At 33.2% G+C, this 22488-nt stretch overlaps 1 long non-coding RNA gene across 1 annotated transcript in view; it reads right to left on the bottom strand.

Moving 5' to 3' along the window:
- The window catches only part of LOC127874443 (uncharacterized), a 38554-nt gene extending 20359 nt beyond the window's left edge, over positions 1 to 18195 (bottom strand). Inside the window, exons 1-9 of the long non-coding RNA XR_008046921.1 lie at positions 17450 to 18195; positions 15719 to 15874; positions 14878 to 15189; positions 12280 to 12322; positions 11714 to 11788; positions 11391 to 11537; positions 4106 to 10184; positions 3377 to 3465; positions 105 to 147 (exon numbers count right to left, since the gene is read on the bottom strand). This is a non-coding gene — a long non-coding RNA (uncharacterized LOC127874443). The remainder of the gene's footprint in view (positions 1 to 104; positions 148 to 3376; positions 3466 to 4105; positions 10185 to 11390; positions 11538 to 11713; positions 11789 to 12279; positions 12323 to 14877; positions 15190 to 15718; positions 15875 to 17449) is intronic.
- Between the last annotated feature and the right edge of the window lie 4293 nt (positions 18196 to 22488).

Here is a 22488-nt window from a genome sequence, read left to right as displayed (position 1 = left end):
CTAATGTAGTTATTCTAATTAAAAAATGTTATAGGAATAAGTAAAAATGCTCGGATCCGGACCTAATTAACTTTGTAGAATCACTGGACGAACCATCTACAAACCTCTGCCTAATTTGTCCGCCAAAACATGCCCGTGATGATAGGACTGAAAATAGATACAAACTATTCCTGAACAACTTGACTAATGCCTGAATTGTAGTTTGATTTATTGGTATGTACATAAATACATACATAAACTGTTTTACACTCTACACCTCGATATACCCGCGATAAGAATAGTTAGATTTTAAATAAACTATAAATGACCTTAAATATCACACCAGTGTAATATGTCGATAATATATGACTTTTTTCGCCACTATTCATTAAACACGCATAAAACAAATCGAATACTTATAAAAAGTCAATTTATAGTTTACCTAGTGATATATATTTTTATGATTTAATGTTAAATGTAAGTGTCATTTATGACGATACTTGACATTCTCATCCGATCTAAACACAGCGAAACATTAGCTGTACTAGCAGGAGAGTTACAACTACATAAACCATAATATACTTAATTACGTAAATATTTTGCAATATTATTGTTTGGCTTATTTAATAATCAATAGAAGCTGTAAATGATGACGTATTACATTTAAAATTACTGATTATACTGTATGTGTTTTAAGTTTAATAATAATATATGTCTATCTATGTTTAAGGACACACGTATTTTCGTTGAAAGTATTGTTTAAGTACAATTAATGTCGCATACGGCTTTACCGATCTGTCTTCAAAATACTTTTACTATGTGTTCTATTAGTATGGGTGTCCATGCTCAGCATTATAAAAGCATTTTCAAATTTTAGTTTTTATACTACTGAGTTACGTTGCACATGTATCATTGTATATGCATTGCCGTTCTTATTTGTTATGATGGTGTCTATCGTTTGTTTTCATGTTTTGTCTGCTATTGTATGCCAAATAAAATAAGCAGTAAATAAAGACCAGAAGTAATACAATATTAACAGGCCGTTGTATATCTCATTCACGAGGTGTGGTCATGCAAGTAATGCACTCATCACATTCTATTGGTTAGTATAATATAACTCATAATTTAGACCGGATACAAAAATAGTATTTTACAATCCAAGCAAAATTGTTTTCAAATGTTTCAATAATCAATTACTTATAATAATAAGCGTTTTAATACTGCTGGCAGTTTTCTGTTTAGGTAGTTCATTACAACCTAACGATTTATGAATGTGTTGCTATTTTATTATGTCAACAATGATAAGCGTCCTGTGTTACATAAGTGTGGAAAAATTAGTTCTAGATCTTAGACAAGTACGATACAATCATATATCGTGAAACAAGTATGTAGACATATCATTGAAATTGTACAAATGTTTTGTTAATTGATAGAAATTTGGCTGTAATAACCCTGTTTTCTCGACAAAGAAAGGCATAACTTAAGCACCGAACAGGCTACCATGCTTATTTTCCCCAAAGCTTTAACGTGGTTGCATAAAATCATTTAAAACCAATCAAAAGACAATACTACCCGTGATGCCATTTGTTTGTGACATTAACCAATTAACATATTACCCCCACCCCTCACGAGAACTATGAGTCATTTAAATGCTAGGCCAAATTGTAATAGAAATAAAACGATAATTCAATACATTAAAATTGAATTGCATAAATGTATATCAAACCAGCTTGTTTATTTAATATTTGTCTGAATAATGAATGTGCAAGAACGGAACTGCTATGTACATACCGAAATAAATACTAAATTTCTTCCACAGCTTTATGCAAATGATAAGTAATAACATTGATTTTTGTTGCAATGCCCCAGCGCTATATGACTTTGTTTCATTAACTTGTTCAATATATCACATTTTCAGTAATCGTCGAAAATAAACATATTGGTGAATACAGTAATACTTGGCACAATTTCCAGTACCCCATCTACCAAAAATCCTGGATGCTGAGAAGCATAATTATTGAAAAGGTCTTGTTTTAAATATCAAAAAAGTACGACATTATGATTGCATTAGATTTTCATCTGCATAATGGGACTTGGTCAGGTTCGAATCCATATTCACAGTCGAGCCCTGAGACAAGGCTTATTATGACATCATGATTTCTTAAAAATAGACATTGTATAGAGTCATCTACAACGTTAAACAGCAACTTATAAACATCTGACCCCGTGCGGTTCCAAGCATTATAATTGTAATGGTATTTACAATATTTTTTTTATAAATCTAGTTACCACTGGAACGGGGTTAGTTTTGATCGATTCAAACGAACTGTATGCATCACCACAATAATATGTTACATACCAAATATCAAAATTTATAGACTTTTGGTGTCCGAAGATTTTTATCATTTATTACATGTGGTATATACACAATTTGACCTCTGAGGCAACTTTAAACTTCGGGGAAAATATTTGAATATTATTAGTTCATGACCCCAATCGAAATATAAAATAACAAATACTTATGATATAGGACTTGTGAACTCGTAATTTCATTGAAGAATGATGTGTAAATATAGTATTTGTTTAAGAAATATGTTAAATGTGACAAATAAGATCGATCATTGTTAACCCTAAGGTGAAAATATGAAAACTTAACTTCATGAAGGAAATTTATCTGATGCAAAATATAGCATATCAACGTTCTGGAACTTGCTGTTTAAGCGAAATAGCTTATTTTGAAAAATACGACACAGGGGCAAGGTCAGTATTTTAGTCCAAGGGCATGATTTGCAGTATCTCAGTCGAAGACTTTCATACGGTATCCCAAGCCAAATGTTAAACCTCCGACGAATGCGCTTGCAGATAAGAATTAAACAAGTCTGTATTGTATAAGCTATTTTAAGTTATAGTGACATTCATTTGGATCGGAATGGAACGATTCGACTAACGTTTGCATACTTCTGAGCAAAGTCTTACCATAAAACGAGGTCCTAAAACGACATCGTTTGTGCATGTATTGATTTAAAGACGATACGCGACAGTTTATGAAATATAACGCGAACTCAGGATACTAAGATAAAGACAACGCGACAAATCATGTGATGATAAGAGGGTAATACGACGACAAGTACACGATACGTCTACAGTACGATGATGATAAACAATAATTAGGTGTAATCACACTCACACTGTCTCGTTAGAGACATCGTTTTTCAAGGTTGTCGCTTTATCATAATGTTTTTTTTTCTATTTACATTCGAATGTTACAAGTCACCGATTACGAAGAAAATGACTTCCAAGTAACGAGCCTTTGGACGAAGAACTTTTTATCTTTGGACGATAAATGCACCAAACACTGATGCAATATACTATTTAACAACTTAGAAGTTTGTTTTACCCGGGAGTAGTTCTGTTCTGTTGTCACATCCGTGAACGGTACACCTTTCTTCGATACAGGATGATTACGTCTATCTTTATACATGTCGTCTGTGAAAGTTATTAAATTTGAAAAATCAAACAGGAAACGTACAATTAGAAATATGTATATTTAGTAAAATTTTACACAATCATCAACTCTTAATAGGCATGATAGTTGTCATAGATTTGCTTTTGAGACGAAGACGTAAACACATGTTATTAATGGATTTTAACAAGATTATGTGGTTATGGAAATTGATAATTTTACTTTCTAGATGTTTGATAAAACATGGTTTTCTTAAAATAAGCAATCGATGTCAAACTGTGTAAACAGTTTAACGAGTTTATAGATAAAGGGAATAATTTACGTGTTAAATATCTACACGCCGTCACCAATAACTTATATGAAATAAAAACTCAATGAATAACAATCGATTGTTTTAAGTGTAATTCCGAGATGTATTTTCTCGATAATGTGATGCAAATTAAATAATTTAATGTTAAATATCTCGCTTTACTTGAAAAGAATTACATGTTGATACATTGTTAAAGAAAGAAGTGTCATATTTATGTTCTTTACAGATATACCCAATTACCAACTCAATCAAATCTACAATTTAAACGCTGGTGCATTACATATATTACTACATGTTACTCTTGTACTAGTTAATTGTCATCTTGACGGATAAAATTCAAAAACAGTATATACCGTAAATCGTTTGGTTCGTTTGTCTAATGCCAAAGGATTCGTCGTTGGCTGTGTCGTTTGATTTGAACAGCATTGAATGAGGTTCATTTTCATCATGTCCTTCCGCTTGTTTTTGAGCATATGTACCAATGTTTGGAGTATAAATTGCAAGTGTAAAACTACCATAATCGATATGATCGACTGAAATATTGTCGGTATCGCACATTTATAAATCATAATATTTGTTTTTTGCAAACTATCTCTTTTTTACTCAAAATAACTGTAAGCTGTTACACCAATCTACTTCATATTGAACATGCTATATTCACTAAACGCTTGCCTTACGAACTTGTTTACAACAATTTTCAAAGAACTCGACAACATTGAATGATACATGTGAACTAATATTTGAAAGAACAAATCATGCTTTATATTTTTAATAATTGGTTGAACAAATACACACACGTATGCATATTTAACTAGTTGCAAGTTAGACGATGTCGAAATGTATTTTCACGCTTTATGACTTTTATTTATTATCGCGTTTGAATGAATACTCAGAATATGATAGACATTTTCAGATTGATAGAACACCTACGTGGCTTTGGATTGGTCATTTTATGTATGATGGCTTTGTGTTCCCGTTTGTCTAAATATTTTATAAATAATGTTCGGCTAATTGCTGTTTGGTATTATTGGGGCATTGCTCTCTTTATCGGTAGTGTTTGTTAAATTTACAGTATGTAGGCCATAAATCAGAATCAATAACGACCCAAATAAACAGACTTTATTTCACTCTGTTTAACTGCACATAGTTTAAAATGACCTTAGCAGACACGTCTGATCGATGACGATGCTTACACATTAATACGATTCAAATATACGTGTAGTTACAATTCTTCGTCACTAATAAATACTCAAAAGTTCCGTAATGAGTGGACACATATTATGCGTGAAGTTCCCATTCTGGAAGTATGTTCATCTAAAAGTTATTGATTAACTTACATTTTCAGATTTATTAACAAAATTAATTAGTTATTCACATTTTTGGGAGCAAACTGATGTCACTGCTTCTCGCGGAAAAGAACACCTAAGACTAATTGGAGAATTAACATAACATTTAAAAGGTGGGCGAAATCTGGGCGAAAAACTCGCCGCGCCCAAAAATTTACAATCGGCTTAATAACGCCAACGGACAGGCCAACAATCGGCAATCGGTCATAACACGGCCAAAGCTACCGGCCTAAAATCGGCCAGAAAACAAAACTTGCGCAGAAAAAACGTTACATAGTTACACAAACATAGATTACTCAAATAAAGCAAGTGTTATGACTGAATACTAAACACAACACACAAACAACATACAAGTATGTGCGCAATGAACAATGCCAGTTCAAAACGAGGAATTTAACATCAGCCTTCTTAGTTAAAATAAATGTAAACAAAGAGAGACAATCTTCACGTATGAAACAAAATTTAATCGTTAAAAATGGAAACAGATTAAAGTGTTACTTTGAATATTTAACTAGAAACTTGGTCCAAGATGGCAAGCAACAATGTTTTAAATGTGCTCGTAAGTAATTCTCTGTTAGTTTTCTTGGACCAAAAGAACTTAAGAAAAGCACCACACCGTAACATATGTAAGGTACTTTATCGCCCCGAGACAACTCATGGCAATCCGTTTGCCATATTAAATATAAGTCGCACAAGTATTTTTTAGATTATTAAAAGAAACGAATACAAGTTTAAACAAGAATACAGAAATGCTGATCATCGTCCATGATTCGATGCCCATCCACTAGGTGCCCACTTAATTGCCCTACACTAAATGGACCAGTTACGTATCGAGCATCCACCGTGACGAGTGGTTTTACCCGTACGATGCTTAGTGGAACGCGAAGCCGCGTGTAGGCCTACTCCTGTACGCGAATTTCAAAGAGGAGTTCTTCGACCATCCTGCATACACTTAGGCATAGCGATTACGAACAGAATCAATCAGTCAACATTATTCCGCAAATTAATAAAGTTCACATGTAGGCAAAAAGACGTTTTAAGCTTATGCGTACCTGAGAAGACCAACTTAATATGGTTTAAACTTACAACGGTGTCTTAATTGTTCAGGTCCATTTCTAAAAATCCGCATCTAGGAATTTAATATAGACAAATCAGCTTTTCCAAGTTTGTCCCTTACAGAAAATCCACTAGATTTGTCGATCATGCATGTGGCATCACACGTTTCGTTAACGTGGTAGGATGTCGGTAGATAACGCGAATCAACGCGTCCCCTATCACTTAATACCTTAGTGGGATCAACCTGGCTCCTAGCATTTATATGCACTCTGTGCATGCGGCTCTCTACTTTCTTCCTACGATCGAACTCCGCCTTTGTTTGTAAAGTATGCTTATGATTGACAGCGATCCGTTTAATATGCTCAGTGTCTGCACAACCATGCTGCACAAGTCGTTAAATTCGCGGCGTCGTATTTGCTCCAATCATGCTACCTTCGGTGGTAGATTCTTTATCGCGCGAAATGCTTATCGGCCTGTAGTCATTAGCATGCACTCCCGGTATTACGTTTCCCATTTTCCGGCACGGGACTTGTTCAATGTTTTTGTTGAAGACATCCTTATTTATACAGAGACACTTTTGTAAGGGTATTAATCGCACGTCACTGATGCCTTCAATCATACCCCCAACATCGATTCTCCTAATTGACGATACTTTACTAAAGTCATCGTTGATGAAAACGACTTGACCATCCCGAAAAATCGAGCCTCGACTAATCAGACTTTCAGCAGACCCGCTGCGGGCTTAGCTTACACATCATATTCCAGAAGCAATGCGCCATCTATCTCCGCAACACTACCATCGCGCTCTTCATCCACCTCACCAAGCTTCAGCTCGTACAGGCTCTTGCCCATTTCCCAAATAGGCACTCCGCTGGCCCAACCAGCCTCGGCCACAATTCATTGATCATCACATTTATTACCAATGCATAGACGAAAATTATATCAATTCGATATTGAATTAATATTTAATTCGTCTATTTAAAGCGAGATTATACGATTTTGTATATGTGTTAAATTTTAAAATATTGATAAAATATGTTACAATAACACAAAATAGGCAAGAACAATTATACATTGAAGACGAATTTCATAAAATACAGCAAAGACAAATTAGCGCCCCGAGCCGATTGTTCCGAAGATATTTCGTACATATTTTCCTACAATAACCGAAACATTCGTCTTTTTAGTAAGTGTTCGTGTGTCGAATGAATAGATATCGTTGCTGGAATTTCAAATGAACCGTTAAACTAAATTTAGATTTACATCGTACATGCATGATTTGCATGCTGGCGAATTCGACTGTACAGCCTTTTTCGATTTAAGAATTAAATATCTGGCTTATTTCGCAATTTTCGACAAATGTTCTTCTTAACTTTTGTGTTTATTTATATTGAAATATATGTATAATAAGTTGTTTACACATTTTATATAAATTAATAAATATTTGACAAAATCGTATAATCTCGCTTTAATGTTATACCTATTGCTATAGAGACTCTGTCCGTTCTTCGCGAAAAACACGAACACATGCATGTCCGTAAAATAAACAAACGCAAAAGACGTTCGCTTTATTCTTAGACATACAATGAATGGAAATGTAACGTCATTAACCGTGACACGAGTATGATCAGATATGTAAAATTATCGTTAATAAAAAAAAATTGTGAACTTTGTTTTTCTTATATTATGTCTTCATTATTGCAGAAATTAATCTTTGTCATAGGTTTGCTAATTCCAATGGCGTTTTTTTTACTGAACCATTCCTTTGAATTTTCCGACCTTGTTTTATAAGCAACGATGGTATTAACGTCTTTAATACTAAATCCCCGTTAGCTGTACTATTTATTACAGAACCTGCTTTCCGTACTTTAATTTTGATTCAATTGATCACGCAATGTATGACGTATCTCATGTGACGTAATTTCTGTGACGAAACACAGTTTTAGCTAGACTCTCTGGTTTTTTATAGGGACAACAATTCCGTCGTGGAGGATTTATATTTAACAGTTAAATATTTTTTAGCATCGAACGAATCCAAAACTTATTTCTGATTGTGTGTTTCTCGTGCATTATTAGGAATCAATTTTGTGTAAACGCTTCGACAAGACATTCGTTGTCCTAAATCGTGTTTTTGGTGAAAGTGTTTACCATTCGATACAATCGTTTAAAAAAGTGTGATTTAAAAACAATATAAAATGACGGATGGAATAACAAAAAAGAACGGAAAAGCACATCGTTGTTATTTTATTATTATAAACATCGGATTTAAGTTGTCAATCTAAGTGTTTCTTTAACTATAATTTTGCTGTTCGCCAGTTCGATGAATCCTGTTAAAGCTCAAATAGAGGCATATATCTTATGTACAGAGGAGTTTCAGTTTCAGTCGATATGTGTATTATCCAAACTGTGTGCTACGTGTCGTTAACATTTTGTTCGATTCTTTCGTTGAGTTGTGGTTAATTGCATTGATCACCGTTGGCTGCGACTGAACGAAGACGCCATTTTGTTATTACGTAACGCGTTGTCTGTGACGTCACCGGGGCCGATTATCGATTATCAACATTTGGCCAGGCGGGCCAAACGTGATAATCACCTTGCTTTTACCGATAATCACATGCATTCGAGTCAATTGTGTTACTATATATAGTAACATAAGTATTAACGTGAATAAAATCGGTTGCGTATTCACTTTTATTGCATTTAAATTCTACCTGCGAGGCTATGGGGCAAATGATGTTTTAACAAATGTGTGTTTTGTGATTAATTCTGGACTAATTCTGTGTGGTAGGTCTAGCCATCAAATCCTAGCCTTTCTGTACTCCCACAAGTTATATTAACATTTATCTTTTAAAGACTGTAACTCCAGAGTTAATATATTTTCTAATTAATATGTGCTTGTTGTGCAATATGTATAAACCTATATGTTTTCAATTATGAACGTTCCATTTTCACCATTTACAACAGTGCTAAGTGTAAGGTTTGGATATCATTCGAATCGGTTTAAACAACCAATTCTTTCGATGACCATTACATTGCGGCGAGGCAGTTTTAATCGTTGTATCATTTGTAATGTTTGTGTTTTACGTATTTTTATGCATTATATAGGCATTTTGCCTTTATAAAAGACTACCGGAGGTTAACAATAATTCTAGCCTCATCATTTGCTGGAATTTCATTTGTCCTAAATGTGCTAGATGTTGGTTAATTAATCCGTAAGACTTATTTTGTGCACTCATTAATGTACCTGTGTTTTTTACCACGAAATGTTTTTACCGACAATTTTGTTTACAAATTATATGATAAATATGTTTATTTTTTCTTGATACTTGACATTAAAGGGGCCGTCCAACAGATTGTTTCAGATTCGCAAATTTTCTTTTTTGGTATGATATTTTTGAGGAAATAGTAATACTGACCATTTATCATGCTCTTAAATATCCATTATATGCATCTTTTGACGATTTGAAAACCTGAAAATTATAAAGCGTCGTGCGACGCGAAACGATTGAATAATTTGGAAAGGTCTGTTGTTGTAGTTATATTTTTGGAAACTACGAGGATTGCTTATATAGGAAAAAAATACATCCACATTAAGCATGAGCATGGATGGTCGAGTGGTCTAGGCGTGAGACTTTTTACTCCAGGACTCCAGGGGTCACTATCACTGCAAAACGTCACCGAATGTTTGATTTCTTTAGGAAACTATGCAAATGAATGATGATTGTATTGTTTAGGCCCAATTTAAATACTTTAAATAATGTACATGTCAAAATGTATGATTGTTACTAACGTTAGTATTACTTACGTATAACGGCCATAGCCACTAGAAAGTCATTTTCATTTATAACCACTTTCAGTTCCAGATTCTGGCACTCCGGAAGCGTTCTCAAACAGGTTTGAAGAGGTTCGAATAGCTCAGTCAGCGATCCGTCTAAGCAATCTCCGCAAACGTGTATCCACTTCTTTGGCGTAGTACAACTAAGATACAATGCATCACATTCCTGTTGTACTTTCTTCAATTTGATTCCGTCTGAAAAAAAACATGGTTGTGTCATCTGTGTCAGATATGAGCATATTGTAGTTCAATTACATAAGATGTTACAAAATGAGTTGATATCAGAGAAACAGAACTATGTATGGTTTGTTAGAGTTAACAGAGAAACAAAAAGGCAACCTATTTTGCGCAAGTTATGAATATCAATGATATTATTATACCAATATGTCAACAGTTTTTGAGAAGAAAACATTTAAATATTCGCTAAAAAGCTCCAACCGGTCAGTCACGTCTGACAAATAATAATCATAATATGCAGTTTCAACTTGATTAACCTATTGTTTTGAAGTTGGTAGTGCTACTGATAGCGACGTTCTAAAATTATACTGTTCATCGTTGTTGTCATAAATCTTTGATCACAATTGCTTCCATTTTCATATATGTGGACATGAACAAATTTGAAATCCTATAGCAAAATGAATATTACAAATAATAAACATCATCAAAATATATTCAAACTGCTGACGCATTAAATAATCTTGTCGTATCGAACGTTATTGTTTTGTACCAAGATGTGCAACCCATGCTTGATTATACAACCATTGTAATTGCAACGTATGTCATTTGTGACCTGAACTAATCATCAGTTAATAATTGGATTTTGATACATATTTAACAAGTTGATAACTTTAAAGCTAGTTTTTTTCTTAATATTTTTAAACGAAACAGTAAATGCAATTGATAAAGAAATCATTAAACATTACATGTTCCGGGTAAAACAGACAAACCAATATCGTCTTTTAGCTCCATTGTTGTCGAAATATGTCTCATATATTAAGCATGATATATTCAATTAATATAAAATACCACAGACAGCAATCGCATTTGTTGAAGTAAAAGAACAGAACAACCGAAAACAAAACATTTGAGACACTTCAAAGATGCTTATCCAAAAATGTCTATTTCCACTTACCCTACTGCACTGAATTTTATATAACTGTGGTGAATTAACACCATTGAAAATCAAAAGAAAATACGGAACAAATATCGTTCCACTTACAAAAAACATTTGAATAAAAACTATTGTATCGCATTGGTTTATACGGCAGACGCAACGACGTCAGCCCAAACGGGACAGTATATCGTCCCCAACGCCATTTCGTTATAAAATCAACAGCATGTTAAGATCGTTACATTGTGTTTGCGTATCATGTTTAAATCATATTAACAGGAAATATTCACCTTTTATCAAGGCGTTGAGAGCGCTTTTAACTTGCTGTACAATGGTTGGATCGAAGCTGGCTGTGTCCCCATTTGCAATTTTGACTAACAATTCCGATATTCTGTCCTTTTCGGAGGTGGATACGACGTGTAAACATACTCGTATAACTACAATAAAACAACAAACAAAAACATAACAATCTCGCTTACAAAAATACGCGTCTTTTGTATAAATGTTATCGGGGTTTGGACATTGTAAAATGTATTACCTTCTGAAAAATAAATAATTTACTTACACATATAATCTTGAATGAAGTAAATATGTAGTAGTTAAATCACTTTACTTGTTTCTGTTCTGATATCTTGCGCTTGCATTCGTTGTAAAAGCTCGTCCAATCGTTGCAGAGCCATCCTCATATCTGATTGATTAAACAAAAGTAACTGGATAGTTTAAAGTATCTATCATTTGTTGTCGACATGCGATGAAACTAAGTAATGTTTTTATTTAACTGACATAATCTTCAATTGTTCAATCTGTACTGTTTATTTTACCAAATAAATACCCAAAACTGACTAACTCATCACTAAGAGTCCTGGATATCTTATATATAGTAACAAAGTCTCAGCGATTAACAAGACTCTTATCAATCGTAAATACATTACATAATATATATGGCTTTATATACTCTCATATTATTTTGAAGCTTAAATTGTCAACTATCATCAATACACCGAGCTTAGAAAATCATGGTATTGTTAACCGTTATATGTATGATATCCGACAGCATTTGATTTAAAGTGTGAATAAGTGCTTACGTTAAATATAGCATGTGTTTCCCTATCTTAATATTCAAAACAGAAAAAAACTTATTTTAAAACGGTAAGAAATCTGGTCATGACAAAACGTCACCTGTGTTATTTTCTTGTAGAAGTGCCCCGTGGTCTTGAAGTTCCTATGAGCAAAATTAATTGATAACATAGCATAAATGTAATAAATTATGTGCATAGCATGCGTTTAAATTTGTTTGCAATACCGGTACTAACCTGTGATGAAATGAAGTTTGTTTTTCAATAATAAAAGTAATAAATGTTTCAATGCATATGTGCATACAATACAAATCAGAACGATATGCAACTTATATTTAATATCGTAGAATGACATAATAGTTGTATTCTTTATTCCAGACAATCCAGCTGTTCTCTATATATAACTTGCTACCATTTTTATGATATATACAGTATAGGCAAAACTTCAAAAGAAATTAGTCGGAGTTCAATTATTGTGTAGTTGTTTCAAGACGCCCTTTTATAAGATACACCACAACATTAAGCACAATCATACTATACAGTTTATTAAAGCACGGGTCGGCGCATTTGAACGTTGAACGCAAAGCGTCGGGAGTTAAACCAATTTCTATGCTCTTAGATAACTTCATGCACGGACCGAAACTCCTCACAAAACAACACTTAGCCCTTTGTTAGCAGTTGACATTTTCCTTACACAAAGTCTGACAGTTTATTCATAATAATGAGTCAATGATATTTCAACCATTTGTATAAGTTCTTGAATGCTCTGAGCTTTTGTGAGTACGTACGTACTGCTTCCTTTTAAAACAAAATTCCATGTCCAACAAAGTCTCACATTTGTCCATAAAATTGAATTCAATCGGCTTTATTCATTTTACAAACACAATACCTATTCACATCAACATCAAATGTTTTTTTGTGGATAAATGCTAAAAATAAGTTTTGACATGACAATTGAATCTATCTTACACAGGTCCCGGAGATAGTCTGTGTATCACGATTGAGACACGAGATCTACCTTGCCGAGAAATTCGGAGAAAGTTGATGTATTCATAGGCATATTTAAAAATTCTGATTTTTTATAGTCTGCGTTTTCCATTGCCAACACGTGCACATTTTTGTAAACCGTTGATGTATTTGAAATTTGGATTAATCTCATAATTATTCGAGCACACATCATCGAGTAAGTCGTTTTAACTAAAGCATTAAGGATTAATCAACGATATGTTTGTGTTTACGTATGCCAGAAAATATTTAATGTTGCTCATTTTACTAATTAAAGTGGCATGAAAATATCCAGTCGGTCAATAGCTGGGAGTTGAATTATTGCAACTACAATTCGTATGACACTTATATTTTTTATCATACAAGATACTCGAAGATTCTAAAATCTAATGACAATCGAAAATATTTTGGTTTTGTTAAAAGTAAATCTATATCGATACGTTTTGTGTGCGCGTTATTCTTAGACAGTCAAAAAAGCAAAGAAATACATACGGAATATTACGTTAGTCAATTGTTCCAAGAGTTTGTATTCAGTTGAGAGGCTTGTGTGATGACGTATCACACGAGAGGCGGAGCCTCGAGTGTGATGCGAAATAGCACAAGCCACGAGACTGAATACAAACTCTTGGAACAATTGGCTAGCGTAATATTCCTTTTATTATATACAACAACTAACGAAAACAGTAAACAATTGTATTTTTTGCTTTAACAAAGCTGACAAAACAATGACTTTAACGGTACGCCATAGTTTATTTAAGACGCTTATGAATACAGTTTATGTAAATTAACGTGTAAACATTCGAACCGGGAAAACACAGATTTCCGACACGCTTAACTTAATGCCATCGTTAATCCAATGTTTATAACAATTAAGTTGACAACTTTAATCTGATGTTTATAACAAAAACGTTGAAACAATATGCACTCCCACTTCTATCTTCCAAATGGCGGTCTTTGGTCGCTGTTGGCAGGCTGGCGTTATTCGCAGGTACAATAAATAGTGAAATCGTTCGGGGGTAAATCAATGTGGTCGTTATTGACAGGTGGTCGCTATGCACAGGCGGTCGCTCGGGCAGGTTGGACTGTACTCATGTAATGACACACACAGGGGCGCAGCCACACGAAGGTTTGGACATGCAGGTAATGTTCTTTTGAGTCAAAAAAGTAAAAATGACCCAAAAGTGCAATCAAAATCGAAGCGAAAAATGTTTAAAGGGACTTTTTATACATTTTATAGGATCTTTAAAAAAAATGGCGTCTTCACTTCGAAACTTGACTTTCGAGTTCAACAGAAACGAATGCATATATTTATTAATCAGATATTGCCAAAGAACTTTCAAATGTCATTCAATAACAAAAATGATGAGATATTTAATGAACCACACATTAATGATGTAATTATACTTTTTCATTGATGTGTACTTTTTATTACAAAACCAACCGGTAAGATAAAATGTCAAATGTACGTGTTGTGTTGCAGGCATTCTTTTAAACCTTGCTCAACCCCGACCGCTTTACGTGCCGTTCAAGCCGTATATCTCAATTATTCTTAGTGTTTTGGAAATGGTTCGCACATATTTTGATTTGTTTAATAGGCAATTGAATTTAATTAAATAAATTAATAATAAATTAATAAATTATAATTAAAATATATGAGTGGTTGTATGATAACGTGAATAATAATAAATAGACATACCTTTGCCACTTTTTCAAATTCATCTAACACTGCAACTTTGAAATCGCTGTCTGTTTCTAATATTTGTTCTGTTGTTTTCTTTATTTCTTTCAATAAACCGTTAACATGACCTTTTAAATAGACAATCATGTCTTCATATTTCTTACAGTGAGTTTTTTAAAAAATGGTCAAGGTTAGTATATTATTTTCGAGTGTATCTATCTGGTCTCCTTGTAACTTAGCGATTTCTTTTGACTCTTTGATCGCTTTAATCATGTCTTTCCTTGATTTAAGTTCGTCTTCTTTTGTAACTTTGTGGTTGTCCTTTTCCAGCTATATAATATAAAACAGACAAGTTCACTTACAATATTCCGCGTATAGTCTAAATGATATTATGAATATAAAAATCAAAAACGTCCAATTAGAAACTGTATAGTATGTATGCGAACATCGATAAGTATATAAAACATTAAGAATACGTTATTCTGGGCTCACTAAATGTTCAATATATTGATATACAAAATTGTTCTGTGCGACGTTCTGCATAGCTTAGTTATGTTTTATTTAATACCTAGAATAATAAATGTTAAGTGTATGCATTTATAAATTCAAAACATCCTTCCACCATATTGCATTATGTTCACGTATTTCTTTGACGAATATATGTAACTATATGTAGTTATATTTACGGAAGTCAGAACAAAGTCACATTTAATTTTGACCTGAATTGAAAACAACCAAACGTATTTATGCATATTAAGCACGCATTTTTTTTATATATTTCATAAAATGCATTTATATGTGTCAATATACACGTACTTCAATGCTGAATGTAGTTTTAACTGTTTTTGTCAATACTAACTTGATTGAGCTTGTCCAATTGCTTTTGTGTAGACTCATATGTGCTAAATATGTTCAACTGTAAAGCTCTCTTCATGCCGTCAATGTAGTCGCATAATGTATTTTTAGAAACTTTCATGTCCCCGGTATGGCAAATATCGTTTCGTATTTTGCGTATCTGCAACAAACACTTATAAAATACAAACGTGTATAATTTACAATCATGATATCTTTATAAGACGTATAACTATGTACACAAGCAGACACACCGCTGATATCACTACGGTATGTACGATCGACATCTATCTATCTATCTATCTATCTATCTGTCTGTCTGTCTGTCTGTCTGTCTGTCTGTCTGTCTGTCTGTCTGTCTGTCTGTCTGTCTGTCTGTCTGTCTGTATGTCTGTCTGTCTGTCTGTCTGTCTGTCTGTCTGTCTGTCTGTCTGTCTGTCTGTCTGTCTGTCTGTCTGTCTGTCTGTCTGTCTGTCTGTCTGTCTGTCTGTCTGTCTGTCTGTCTGTCTGTCTGTCTGTCTGTCTGTCTGTCTGTCTGTCTGTCTGTCTGTCTGTCTGTCTGTCTGTCTGTCTGTCTGTCTGTCTGTCTGTCTGTCTGTCTGTCTGTCTGTCTGTCTGTCTATCTATCTATCTATCTATCTATCTATCTATCTATCTATCTATCTATCGATCTATCGATCGATCGATCGATCGATCGATCGATCGATCGATCGATCGATCGATCCGTCCGTCCGTCCGTCCGTCCATTCATCCATCCATCCATCCATCCATCCATCCATCCATCCATCCATCCATCCATCCATCCATCCATCCATCCATCCATCCATCCATCCATCCATCCATCCATCCATCCATCCATCCATCCATCCATCCATCCATCCATCCATCCATCCATCTATCTATCTATCTATCTATCTATCTATCTATCTATCTATCTATCTATCTATCTATCTATCTATCTATCTATCTATCTATCTATCTATCTATCTATCTATCTTTCTATATCTATATATATATGTATATATATATATATATATATATATATATATATATATATATATATATATATACATTCCTAGCCTTTGAATATGCCCCGACACGTCTTTAATTTTCGGATCAAGAAATGAAAAAAATAAATTTACATGTGAATATAAAATACATAAAATGATTTTATACATGCTTATCTTAAACGAAAACGTTGAAATTAGTTTTATTCTATTTGCGCATTTAATAGATAAAACCATCGCCAACAAAGGCGTACCTTATTGATGATAAACGATGATTACTGCGCTGATTGAATAATACCTACTTCTTTATTCGAACATTTAAGAAATGTATTGAATTCGTAGTTTATAATTATAAAAACTATTTTAGTTAATTAGCATTATGCTCATAAGCTATTAATGTAGTTTAACATAGATTTGTTTGACGATTCAAGTTCATCGTTTGGAAAACTTTTATTGACGATAGCTGTCTAATGCTAGTGTTTAAAACTGCAAACAGAAGTATATCAATGATTCGTATATAATCTTTTGTTATAGAATTATAAAATATTCTTTATATGTATTTACGATTCAAGTTTCATTTAGCACAGTGGTTTTCTTTACTACATAATGTTTTGGTATGGAGGAGATCGTGTCTGAAAATGTATTTAATTTCTGACATTGTTATAAAGGATATGTGCATACGTTTAATCGACAAGTTAATTTAAAAAAATATATTTGATCATTATTGATACCCGAACGAGTTTCTCCAAATCAACTCCAACGCAGTTTCTCAATTCCGTATTGTTCTCAAATATTTGTATAAGAGCGGTTACGTCTGCTTCGGCAACAGTTCTTCTGTGTTTATACCCAGGTGTTGAAATGAAGCATTTCATGAGTTTCCAGGGACCAGCATCTTTATCTGACCACAAATCGCATCCTGTGTTAACCCAATTGGGACTTTTGCTCACATGGTCGTCTATAATTAAATCATATAGTACACCGCATGCTTCGCTTTCTATGCATTTAAGACTTTTTCGTTTATTACAGAAACAGTTGCATTTCTTGTTCCGGCACTTTTTAGTTTTTGTATGTTTTGGCTCAAGTGTTGAAATGTCGCATCCTTTGCATGTGTATTTTGAAATTTTGCACAGAGCTTCCATTTTGATCTTTCGCTTACTATACATTTTTGTGCATGCATCTGCTATAAATGGCAAAACACCTTCCTTGAAATATTTTAAACCTAAGCAAGCCTTCACCCAATTGCGTAGTTCTTCGTCTGTTAATTCTTTTTCCATATTGCTGACCCTTGTCGTTGAGTTCAATATTGTTTTACTTGCACATCATAGAATTATCTACTATTGATGTTTTGTGTTCACTTACACAACAAAGACCTTTCAAAAATAACGAGATAAAAATACATGTTTGTTTGATGTAGACATTTTGTGTAAAGAATCTTTAAATAAATTCCACCTCCTGTTAACCAGTATTAATTTAAACATCTCATATTCCTATTTGAAAGTTTTTAATGTGGACCCACGTACGTGACATTACCATTTCTACGGAAAGCCTTAGTGGTTAAGTATTTGATTCCGTAATGCTCCTATTGATTTGAAATGCAGGCATGATACTTGCACTTGAAGTTAATATATATCAGAGAAATAACTGTATTCAGATAAATAAACATGAATTTAACCAAAGTGATTCGTATAAGTGACCATCATAGTTTAGTGATAACTAATGACAAAACGGACATACAACTTTCGCTTAGGCCTTTCATCGCAAGAAAATAATGTATATTTATATTTGCCTGCTATTATAAAATGTTTGATTGTTGATGGTTAATTATATAATTACTTTTAAGTTATCAAAAATATTGATAAAAACATGATAACAATTTTGATATCTATACTTGAACATGTAAACAGAACAATATGCCTTCCTACAAACCAATACAGTTCCAAACATGGACCCGAGGCGGGAGATGCGTATATTAAGCTTATTTAAAAAGTATTTGATATTCGAATTGTTAAATTGGTTGAATAAATTGCATGTATTCACTGGATATTTTTAAAAAAAAATGATTAAACTGCATACTGTATACTTATTACATATTGGTATAAATTTATTGTCCATGATATATGTTCGCATATTTAATAGGACAGTCTTTCAAACACTGAATCTGCAAATATTGTATGTTTTTCAGCTTGTTACGAATTTGAATAGTGTAAGTGTTCATTAAATGATGAAGTTCGTGTTGCATTAAGATTCAATGGGCACGCCAGACTATGTTAAATGTGCCGCACCTATGATGTTTGCATAAACCGCTTTCTTGAACAGAAAATGCGAATTCTGAAATTTAAATAGTAAACTTTCAAACCGAAATAGCGTATTATATTTAAATATGGTATTTTTTCATTTCCGGTAAGTAGTATATTTCAGTAATGAAATTAAATATAATCTGCTTAGTAGCTTATACCTGATCACATATCATATTGACTTGGAAAACATGTTTTAAATTAGTAATCCTGTCCTAATCCCCGTCAAGTTCCAAACCATCAAAACTATCGGTTTAACTGTTGTTTAGTTTTTGTTGTTGTTATTTCTCGTTTTTTCAAGCTCAAATCACATGTCACTCAAACCACACCATACCGTCCAGTAATATTTTAATCTTTGTGATACAGACGGTTTATCGATGAATAAATACTACAAAGCGTATGCTCGATAATAACGCGACCGCAATAATTGATAAACAAATATTAAAACAAATATTAACATTAATATTTATCGTTTTTTATCATGATTATAGTTTTAAGTGCACTTCATAATCGTCTCTTTTACTTGTTGAATGTTCAAACTTATTTTAAGAATAAACTTACAATGATAAGGCTGCTACATTAGTATTACACAAATGTCAAGATAACATTTTGTTTTACTTCGTGGATTAAACATGCACTTAAAGCAACTGTATCTGTCAATGCATGTAAATCGACCCGCTACTTTTGTCTGCATTTAACACTCATCGGATTTACTCTTTAGATTCGCAAATATGTATTAAACAATATTTTCAAACCGTCTGAAGATTGTGAAAACGTAGTCATAATGCATTTTTCAATTTCATTCAATGATCACTATTTAAAAAAAGTGAGACACACTGTGATGGTGTATAACTTAATTTGTGTCAACATTGATATTTTTAGTGTTTATTTAATGCACGTGTTAAAATAATAAATGTAAAAAATGTATATGTATTTGTTTACGTTGGTTAGAACGGAAATGTAGAAATATTACTGCACACTTGTAGTTCTTTTCTTATTGCTCGTTAAGCAAGCTCATGTAGGTCTAATTAGGGTTATATCGTAACGAAACATTCAATCATGGCCTCACGTGCTACACAAGGATTTTCCCTCATCAAGATCCATATTAGACCAAGCCAGGATGCCACCTATGACCCACCACTCAGAATCCCATATAGATTCCCCAACCCAGGTAGATAAGATATTGAATGACCTGGGTTGATACGCCTCATGGACTCATTCGTCTGACAAATGTTTATTGGTTTGGTCTTTTTAAACACATGCTGGGCCAAGAACCAAAATAAGAAGATTTTCATTGTCATTATCATTATTGTTATCATTTTAATAATCATTTGAATAATACGAATTTATGAATAATAATAATAATTATATGAATAAAGCTGCTCAATATGATACACGTTTACGTTTATGCGACAGATATAATTCGTTTAGGCCGATGATAGGGACCAATTGGTGAATATTCAAGCGATGTATCAGTATAAATGCATCGCTTTTGTATGGACAACGCTGTCATAATGTACACACAACCGATAAATAATCTTGAGGTCAAAGTTCATTTATAATATTGACGATTTACAACAGCCTGACCATAATCCCCTGCTGTTTTCATAAGTAAGTTTAAGTCATGTATACATAATTAAGTTCTAATGACCTTCGTTATGCTAAAATGTATCTTATATCATATAGCTCCGTCATAGATAATCAGGAGCAACACTGTCTGCTATTAAGTCATGCCAAGTGTTCTGGTTTCATGATCGTACGTTGTAGCTCCTGGCCAGACTGTGCGGATGTACATGCTAGCCGAAGCTGCGCTGGTATTATATGACATATGAATAATTTTCGAATCACGCGGCTAATCGGACTTTGTCTATTAGTATTGTATTAAAATTGTATTAACAATTCTATTACTGACCTTCAAGTAAGTAAAATGGATTTTTCGAAACACGTGTTTCTGTTTGTGTGACCATGTAGCTAGGATTTACAAAATGAAGTTTACGGTTGATTAAAATCAAAACAAAATGGCATAACCTCGTATGCATAAAGGTGACTTGGAAGAATGCTATTTGGCGGTCTCTTGTACGTGCGCACGCTGTAGTTATGACGTTCTCACGCGATAGTTATGACCTCCGCACGCGATAACTCTGCCGTGCGCACGTCATAACTTGTCAATGATTATGCGTATTATATGGGCCATTCATGATAACAAATGAAATAAGTTGAGATTTGGTTGAAAACGGAATTAAAATCTGTAAAATTCATAATGTACTAATAATGGACTATGATGTTCAAATCAGTATTCGCTGTTTGAATATATAAAAATAAATGAATAAGACTGAAAATATACTAAAATTATCCGTGCAAGCGCGTTCGAATTTCACGATCTTTCCTATTCCTTTGCGAAAGTATTATTCAAACAATCACATCCAAAGAACGACGTGGATTTACAAGGCATTCTACTCTTTCGTGACAAGCTACTGTTATAGTATGCACTGTGGATGATGATGATGATGTTCTTGTTCTTGTAGTAATATGTTCGTATAGGTGTTATCCGGATCTAGAAAATCGTAGAAATCTCAATCAAATCAGTAGTTATACAAACTACCTCAAATTGTTCACTAATAATAACTTCATTCGCGTGCTAAGGGTTGATAGTTATGTGGTTTTGAAAGGATTTTCAAATCATTTATATATCCTTTATATATATTTATATAAATAAATGAATACCTTGTTTGTTTTTTAATAAATGGTAAACATAAAACCATTAATTCTATCATACTTAAACTCTAATAATTGAGGATTTCCATTCTGTTATTGCCTTTAAGATGTTATTTAAAAAAAAATCAGCAGTATCTTTTTTAATGCAGACTTTAAAGGGCTGTGTGAGTGCGGACCCATGATCTTGCGATAAATCAAAAAGAAAGATGCTTAAGCAATGTTGATGAAATTCGGACTTTGTTGACGCCCTGAATTCAATAAATACTGTTTAAAGTTAGGTCAAACTTACAAATTTATTCGCCAATTAACATGTGTATTGTGAAAAATACTGTTCAAATAAATGGGGTAAGATTGGTATCAGTAGAGAGGTACTGAAACAGTTATGCTAGATTTAAACACGTGTTAACACATATTGTAAGGCACTCCGCATAATGATATTTTGATTCACTTTGCACATTTTAACTTAGTGAGTTTTCATACAAAATTGACTGCCTTGCGGGTACAGATCCATTACAAAAATATAAGAGCTTTAGTATTATAATAGAAACTAAGTTTATTACCTACTAACAGCGCTATTGTGATTAATGTTACGTACAAATAAAGGAGCAATTAAATTATAATGTTTAATATCCCTTTTAAAAAACAAAATGGGTTACAGCAATACATTCCTTAAAACAAGTACAGAGAGTCCATTTATCTCATCTATAATGAGTTATATAACAGCGCGTCTTAATGAGTAGTGAAGCAGTATATAAATAGGT

The sequence above is a fragment of the Dreissena polymorpha genome, chromosome 3, assembly GCF_020536995.1.
Source record: "Dreissena polymorpha isolate Duluth1 chromosome 3, UMN_Dpol_1.0, whole genome shotgun sequence".
NCBI lineage: Eukaryota > Metazoa > Mollusca > Bivalvia > Myida > Dreissenidae > Dreissena > Dreissena polymorpha.
Note: the sequence above shows the minus strand (reverse complement) of the source record. Positions and strands in the feature narration are given on the sequence as shown.